This window comes from Salvelinus fontinalis, chromosome 1 (assembly GCF_029448725.1).
Source record: "Salvelinus fontinalis isolate EN_2023a chromosome 1, ASM2944872v1, whole genome shotgun sequence".
In the NCBI taxonomy this organism is placed as follows: domain Eukaryota; kingdom Metazoa; phylum Chordata; class Actinopteri; order Salmoniformes; family Salmonidae; genus Salvelinus; species Salvelinus fontinalis.
The window spans coordinates 11,602,036-11,611,271 of NC_074665.1; the positions used below are offsets into that span (position 1 = coordinate 11,602,036).

The 9,236-nt window shown below is 42.9% G+C and overlaps 1 pseudogene; it reads right to left on the reverse strand.

Annotated features, from left to right (window-relative positions):
* Positions 1-5,755: 5,755 nt before the first annotated feature.
* On the reverse strand, positions 5,756-7,216 carry LOC129849064 (recoverin-like; annotated as a pseudogene).
* Between the last annotated feature and the right edge of the window lie 2,020 nt (positions 7,217-9,236).

Genomic DNA, 9,236 nt, shown 5'->3' on the forward strand with positions numbered 1-9,236 from the left:
TTTTTACTATTTTCTACACTGTATAATAAAAATGAAGACATCAAAACTATGAAATAACACATATGAAATCATGTAGTAACCCCAAAAGTGTTAAACAAATCAAAATATATTTTAGATGTTCAATTCTTCAAAGTAGCCACCCTTTGCCTTGATGAAAGCTTTGCACACTCTTGGCATTCTCTTAACCAGCTTCACCTGGAATGCTTTTCCAACAGTCTTGAAGGAGTTCGCACATAGGTGACCGACCGCCTTGATTCGGTCTTATGTGGCAATATTTGAAATTGTGTTTTTTACATATGATTAAAGCAGAGACACAGAGATACAAAATTGTATTTCATACACTGCATTTGAGGAACAAAGGGAAAGTAATTCTGCTTTGAAAGTTGACAAAGTTATAACCTCACTTTTGAGAAAATGGCCTTTGAATGTTTTTTTTCCGACTGGAGAGCTCCTCTTTCTCTACCCCCATTCAGCATCGTTCACACCCTCTTAAGCTTTAGCCCCCACCCAAACTCTGACCATTTTACTTGCCCTAGCAGAGCTGGTTAGGCTGTTTTTATGTTATCCAGAGTGTTGGTAACTGTAACTGTACTGCTGGCAACAATTTAATTATGTTTATTTACCGACGTTTCCTGACACTGGCCATATTGAACGGGTGCTGAGCGTTCTTAAATTCATCAGTTATTCTGCGCTCTGGCACACTCAGACGAGAGTGCTCTGGAATCGGAGTAGATGGCCAGACTGAATTTACGAACGCACCCAAAATGGTTACTTGTATAGTTTAGTCTTTTGTTAAGACATGTAGCTAGCTAGCTACATGTCTTAACAAAAGACCCCACTCAATGTTTAGCTAGCTAGCTAATCCCAACTATTGATGTTACCACCCTGCATGAATCTGCTGGTAGCTAACCAACCAAGTTCAATGTTAGCTAGCTAACATTAGGCTATAACTAGCCAAGCAAATGGCTCTAAGATACGAATAATAAGATCATATACGTAACTTTGGCTAGCAAGCCAGCCAGTTAACGTTAGCTAGCTAACAGCACACTTTAACTTCAAATGAAACCACTTCCTTTCAAAATTAGAAACATATAATATCTGAAAATGTAGCTAGCTAGACTATCTTACCCGTCATCATAGATGGACGTGACTACTGTCACGGATACCATGGGTGCCCTTATTATGAATATGTATTCTTGAGACAGGTGTTTTTTCTCCATGTCCTTAGCTATCATACTCGAATTCCACTGATTTCAAAACTCGGTCCTCCAGAAAGTGGACAACAACACTTGCAGTTTTACTACGCGATACATAAAAAAAAGCTGCATTAGACAGGATTACCTACACATACTGACCAGCTCAAATAGACAGAAGCGTGCTATATGTCAAACCAATCCAAACTCATCTCTCGGCATGTCCAGCCCACTCATTATGTCAGCCAATCATTGCTAGCGGGAAGGTTGCTGCTTTTTTCTGTGGCTAAACCAACCAGGCTCCTAATTTAACAATTTTATGCGTATTTACAGATGGCATACAAGTTTGTTTTTAAGGCACATGAAAGTTCACTGTTCGAGGAGACATTTCTGCCTTGATAAAAAAATAAGTTTACGTTCAAACGGCTCTCCTGTGAAGTAGTGACCCTATTTTCCTGAAATGAGTCACATATGCTGAGCACTTGTTGACTGCTTTTACTTCACTCTGCGGTCCAACTCATCCCAAACCATCTCCACTGGGTTGAGGTCAGGGGATTGTGAAGGCCAGGTCATCTGATGCAGCAGTCCATCACTCTCCTTCTTGGTCAAATACCCCTTGCACAGCCTGGAGGTGTGCTGGGTTATTGTCCTGTTGAAAAACAAATGATAGTCCCACTAAGGGCAAACCAGATTGGATGGCATATCGATGCAGAATGTGGTAGCCATGCTGCTTTTGTGCTTTGAATTCTAAATAAATCAGTGACAGTGTCACCAGCTACACCCTCACCATCACACCACCACCTCCATGCTTCACGGTGGGAACCACACATTCGGAAATCATCCATTCAACCACTCTGCGTCTCACAAAGACACACATAAGAATGTCATCTGATGAAGTTGTTTCTTGGTTAGTTTGGTTGGTTCTTGGTTAGTTAGGTTGGCTTTGTGCATGCTACCTGTGCTGTGAAAAATGTCTGTCCTTTTTTGTATTTGGTGGTGAGCTAACATAAATATATGTGGTGTTTTCGCTGTAAAACATTTTAAAAATCGGACATGTTGACTGGATTCACAAGATGTGTATCTTTCATTTGCTGTATTGGACTTGTTAATGTGTGAAAGTTAAATATTTGTCAAAAATATTTTTTTAATTTCGCACTCTGCCTTTTCAGTGGAATGTGGGAGGAGTTCCGCTAGCGGAACCCAGGTGCCAGACAGGTTAATGGTGGTTTCTTTGCAGCAATTCGACCACAAAGGCCTGATTCACGCAGTCTCCTCTGAACAGTTGATGTTGAGATGTGTCTGTTATTTGAACTCTGTGAAGCATTTATTTGGGGTGAAATGTCTGAGGCTGGTAATTCTAATGAACTTATCCTCTGCAGCAGAGATAACTCTGGGTCTTCCTTTCCTGTGTCGGTACTCATGAGAGCCAGTTTCATCATAGCGCTTGATGGATTTTGCGACTGCACTTGAAGACACTTTCAAAGTTCTTAAAATGTTCCCGATTGACTGACCTTCATGTCTTAAAGTAATGATGGACTGTCATTTCTCTTTGCTTATTTGAGCGGTTCTTTCCATAATATGGACTTGGTCTTTTACCAAATAGGGCTATCTCCTGTATATCAACCCTACTATGTCACAACACAACTGATTGCCTCAAACGCATTAAAAATGAAGGAAATTCCAGAAATCAAGTTTTAACAAGGCACACCTGTTAATATAAATGCATTCCAGGTGACTACCTCATGAAGCTGGTTGAGAGAATGCCAAGAATGTGCAAAGCTCTCATCAAGGCAAAGGGTGGCTACATTGAAGAATCTGAAATATAAAATATATTTAGGTTTGTTTAAAACTTTTTTGCTTACTAAATGATTCCATATGTGTTATTCTATAGTTTTGATGTCTTCACTATTATTATACAATGTTGAAAATAGTACAAAAATAAAAAAGTTGAATGAGTAGGTGAGTCCAAACGTTTGACTGGTGCTGTATTTATGTACATTTTATCAGAAAAACAATTAAATGACTCAAATGAAACTTTATCACATAAAGGTACTAACGGCAGATATATAAACATAATTTAATACACTCAAAACAGTAAAGCATTGACAGGTAAGTGTTGGTATTGAACATACTAATATTGGTCTTTGACAAAGTACAGTGTGAAGGATATATATTACAGTAATGTGCATGATGTGGGTATTATCATGTATTTGTCATATCTAAAATGTATCCTTAAAGGAATATATACATTCAAATGAATTTTGTATTACATTTTGTGTTTGAAACAAATCTCTGCTACTGATTACTAAATAATAAAAATGTATATACGGTAAACAAAAGAGACCACATTGTAACGGCTGTCCTCGCTGACAGAAGGAGTGGACCAAAACGCAGAGTGGTTAGTGTTCATTATTTAATGAAAGTCAACAAAACACTTCAAAATACAAAACAACCAACAAACGTGACAAAACCGAAACAGTCCTGTGTGGCACAAACACTGACACAGGAACAAACACCCACAAAACACACGTGAAACCCCGGCTGCCTTAGTATGATTCTCTATCAGGGACAACGATTGACAGCTGCCTCTGATTGAGAATCATACCAGGCCGAACACAAAATCCCAACAGAAAATCACACATAGACAACCCACCCAACTCACGCCCTGACCATACTAAATAAATACAAAACAAGAGAAAACAGGTCAGGAACGTGACATACCCCCCCCCCCCCCCCCTCAAGGTGCGAACTCCGGGCGCACCCCCTAAAACTCTAGGGGAGGGTCTGGGTGGGCGTCTGTTCGCGGTGGCGGCTCTGGCGCGGGACGTGGACCCCACCTTAACAATGTCTTTGTCCGCCTCTTTACTCGCACCTGTGGCCTCCTCCTAACAACCACCCTCCATGTCAATCCCAATATACCAAAGGGCAGCACCGGACTGAGGGGCAGCACCGGACTGAGGGGCAGCACCGAACTGAGGGGCAGATCCTGGCTGGCGGGCGTCTCTGGCGGATCTTGGCTGGCTGGCGGATCCTGGCTGGCTGGCTCTGGCGGATCCTGGCTGGCCGGCTCTGGCGGATCCTGGCTGGACGGCTCTGGCGGATCCTGGCTGGCTGACGGCACTGGCGGATCCTGGCTGGCTGACTGATGGCACTGGCGGATCCTGGCTGGCTGACGGCACTGGCGGATCCTGGCTGGCTGACGGCACTGGCGGATCCTGGCTGGCTGACGGCACTGTCGGATCCTGGCAGCTCAGACAGCGCTGGGCAGGCAGGCAGCTCAGACAGCGCTGGGCAGGCAGACAGTTCAGACAGCGCTGGGCAGGCAGACAGTTCAGACAGCCCTGGGCAGGCAGGCAGCTCAGACACTGGCTGCGCTGGAGAGGAGGAAGCAACTGGAGAGAGAAAACGGTGAGACAGCCTGGTGCGGGGGGCTGCCACCGGAGGACTGGTATGTGGAGGTGGCACCGGAATTACGGGACCGTGAAGGAGGACACGCGCTCTTGAGCACCGAGCCTCCCCAACCCTACCAGGTTGAATGGTCCCCGTAGCCCTGCCAATGCGGTGAGGTGGAAAAACCCGCACTGGGCTATGCTGGCGAACCGGGGACACCATTTGTAAGGCTGGTGCCATATACGCCGGCCCGAGGAGACGCACTGGAGGCCAGATGCGTTGGGCCGGCTTCATGACACCCGGCTCGATGCCCAATCTAGCCCTACCAGTGCGGCAAGGTGGAATAGCCCGCACTGGACTAAGCATGCGTACTGGGGACACCGTGCGCTTTACCGCATAACACGGTGTCTGACCAGTACGACGCCCTCTCACTCCACGGTAAGCGCGGGGAGTTGGCTCAGGTATCCTACCCGGCTTTGCCACACTCCGCGTGTGCCACCCCCCCCCCCCCCCCCAAGAAATGTTTGGGTCTGACTCTCGGGCTTCCGTGCTAGCCGCGTACCTTCATACCGCCGGTTCCTCTCTCCGGTTGCCTCTGCTCTCCGAGCTGCCTCCAGCTGTTCCCATGGGAGGCGATCCTTTCCAGCCAGGATCTCCTCCCATGTGTAGCAACCCTTGCCGTACAAAACGTCCTCCCATGTCCAATTCTCCCTTTTGCGCTGCTGCTGCTGCTGTCGCTGCCCTTTTCCAATCTGCTTGGTTCTTTGGTGGTGGGTGTTTCTGTACGCGGCTGTCCTCGCTGACAGAAGGAGTGGACCAAAACGCAGAGTGGTTAGTGTTCATTATTTAATGAAAGTCAACAAAACACTTCAAAATACAAAACAACCAACAAACGTGACAAAACCGAAACAGTCCTGTGTGGCACAAACACTGACACAGGAACAAACACCCACAAAACACACGTGAAACCCTGGCTCCCTTTGATTGAGAACCCCGACAACGATTGACAGCTGCCTCTGATTGAGAATCATACCAGGCCGAACACAAAATCGCAACATAGAAAATCACACATAGACAACCCACCCAACTCACGCCCTGACCATTCTAAATAAATACAAAACAAGAGAAAACAGGTCAGGAACGTGACACACATAAACGTGCCGTTCCAACGACACACTTGAACAAGTGCTATGTTACAAACTTAACAACAAAAATTGCAAGCTTCAGGTCATTCTTGATGTGAATATTTTGTCCCAGTGAGACTAACGTGGAAATATAAAGTTGAAGTGAAAAACACGTTAAAAAGATGGCGTAGTCAGCAGCTAATGTTTCATCTCATTCAGTCTCTCCTGTACCTTCTGTGGCTGGTCAAACTGCACCAGTCTGAGGATGTTCTTGTTGTCCATCACTCCCTGGATAAACTCCTCCTCTGTTAGCTTATCTGAAAGGACAGAACACATAACAGATACAATAATAGATATATTTACAATGCTCATTGCACATAAGCTCAAAATGCATTCATCAAAATACAATGTACAATATATGTATGATTTTCATGAACTATTCTTTGAGTGGTTCTTAAACATGAAAACAAGGCTTACCATTTTCTTTCTTGCCGAAGAAATCCCAGATTTTTATCAGCTCTCTTCTCTGGTGTGTTCTCATCATCAGGAAGATTCTTCTGGTCCTCTTTGGAGATCATGTTGAATATCGACTATAAACAGAAAGTTTCTTTCATCATTATAGAGATTTGAGCAGCACGCAAAACATGATGTGACCACATCTCATCTCTTACACCTATTTCATCACATCTATTTCACAATGACTCTACAACTGACCTCGACCATCTCCTGGATCTCCTTCTTGGTTATGCTTCCGTTGTGGTCGACGTCGTACAGGTTGAACGCCCACTCCAGTTTCTGTATGGTCCTCCCAGAGGAGGTCAAGTGCAGGGCCATGATGTACTCCTTAAAGTCCAGCATCCCATCACTGCAGGGTTCAATATCATTCAATTACTCTGTTTCTATATCCCACAAGTACTAATTATGCAGAGCAGTGCAAATCAGCAGGAACGTTGTAATGATCATATCATCCATCACCTGTTGGAATCGAAGCTCCTGAAGACGTGGCGTGCATAAGCCTTGGGGTCTGCGTCGGGGAAGAATTTGATGTAGATGGCCTCAAACTGCTGCTTGCTGATTCGCCCACTGGGACACTCCCTCAGGAAGGTCTGGTACCTATAGAGGATGAAATGAAGATGTCTCAAACAGTAGCTACGTCTCAAATGACACCCTTCTCTCTATAAAGTGTATTTCTTTTGACCAGAATTGTAAGTTCTAGGTACCCGGTACATAGCTGCTCCTCGCTGTACTTGGTGTTCAGTTTCAGCTCCTCTAGGAGATCCTTGGACAGGGAGACACTTTTGGTGTTGCCCATCTCTCCTGTGTTTCGGGATCGTTGTTCTCTATTTTTCTCTCTGTTTCTTCCCTCTCTGTCCGTTGCTCTATTTTGCTCGATTCCTCCTTTGTTCTTTATCCGTTTCTTTGTCTTCCACAGTCTCTTTGTTTTCTCTGATCTCTCATGTGAGGGGACCCACTCAATCCTAGTCTGGTGCACCTCTGCTCTGACCAGAAACAAACACTGACCCTCTTGTTCTCTGCTATTTAAATGAACACAGATTGGTATTGGTCCAGACTGGGTGTAGGGAGATTATAGTACACACAGCTGGTGATTTTCAGTGCACTCAACTGACACCTACATTGAAATGGATAGGGATTAAACAGCAGGGAACCTCATGGTCTAATACTGTTTGATTAGATTGGTGTCTGTGTATTACCTGTTTTACACTGATAGTCAGTGATAGGCATAAAACACATATGAACATGAGTTATCACTCTCACATGCTGTGATTATTCATAAGTATGACATTGTAATTTGTCAATTACTGAGGTAAAAATGTGGTTTTATATGTATAAATATATGTATATATTGAACAAAAATATAAACGCAACATGTAACAATTTCAAAGATTTTAATGAGTTCAAATCAAATTGTATTTGTCACATACACATGGTTAGCAGATGTTAATGCGAGTGTAGCGAAATGCTTGTGCTTCTAGTTCCGACCGTGTAGTAGTTTCTAACACGTAATCTAACCAAACAATTTCACAACACCTACCTTATACACACAAGTGTAAAGGAATGAATAAGAATATGTACATAAAAAAATATGAATGAGCGATGGCCAAACGGCATAGGCAAGATGCAGTAGATGGTATAGAGTACAGTATATAATGTACATATGAGATGAGTAATATAGGGTATTTAAACTTTATATAAAGTGGCATTGTTTAAAGTGGCTAGTGATACACTTAATACATACATTTTTCATTATTAAAGTGGCTAGAGATGAGTCAGTATGTTGGCAGCAGCCGCTCAATGTTAGTGATGACTGTTTAACAATCTGATGGCCTTGAGATAGAAGCTGTAGAAGCTATTTTTCAGTCTCTCGGTCCCAGCTTTGATGCACCTGTACTGACCTCGCCTTCTGGATGATAGCCGGGTCAACAGGCAGTGGCTCGGGTGGTTGTTGTCCTTGATGATCTTTTTGGCCTTCCTGTGACATCGGGTGGTGTAGGTGTCCTGGAGGGCAGGTAGTTTGCCTCCGGTGATGCGTTGTGCAGACCTCACTACCCTCTGGAGAGCCTTACGGTTGTGGGCGGAGCAGTTGCCGTACCAGGCGGTGATACAGCCGGACACGGTGCTCTCGATTGTACATCTGTAAAAGTTTGTGAGTGCTTTTGTTGACAAGCCAAATTTCTTCAGCCTCCTGAGGTTGAAGAGGCGCTACTGCGCCTTCTTCACCACGCTGTCTGTGTGGGTGGACCAATTCAGTTTGTCCGTGATGTGTACACCGAGGAACTTAAAACTTTCTACCTCTCCAAGCATGTTGGGAGAGGCATGGCGATCAAAATCATTTGGAACTGAAATGAACCAGATACCTGCTGCAAAGTCAACTGTAAAGCTTTCTTTGGTTTCCCTAATCTATCTATTCCAACAGGGACCCCTGTTGATTACCCATAGAGATTTTTGCAATCAAAGAAAGAAAGATATTATTGGATATGGCCCTATCTTTCAGACTACTAGTTTAATAGCATATACATAAAGACCATTGTTCTTTGTACTGTGGTCATGCTTGTCAACGTATATATATATATATATATATATATATATATATATATATATATATATATATATATATATATATATATATATATATATATATATATATATATATATATATATATATATATATATATATATATTTAGATTCAATGTAGTATTTCTTGTAGTACATGATAATGACTAAAAACATATACCAAGACACAAGGTCATCAGAATTACTGTAACATACATGACTTCAGATATTAGACAAGACTGCTATCTGCTGGAAAACCGAAGAAATACAGTTATTAAACTAGGAAACTCAGGCTTACACATGTTCAATACATGTTGATGCATAAATAATTAGTAATTTAAGTTTGTGATGAAATGTGAATTGAAACTGTAAATAGTTACAAAAAATATCAATACAAATCGATTGCTACTGTAAATAGTAAAAATAGTCATTGAATGAAGACATAATAAAATATTT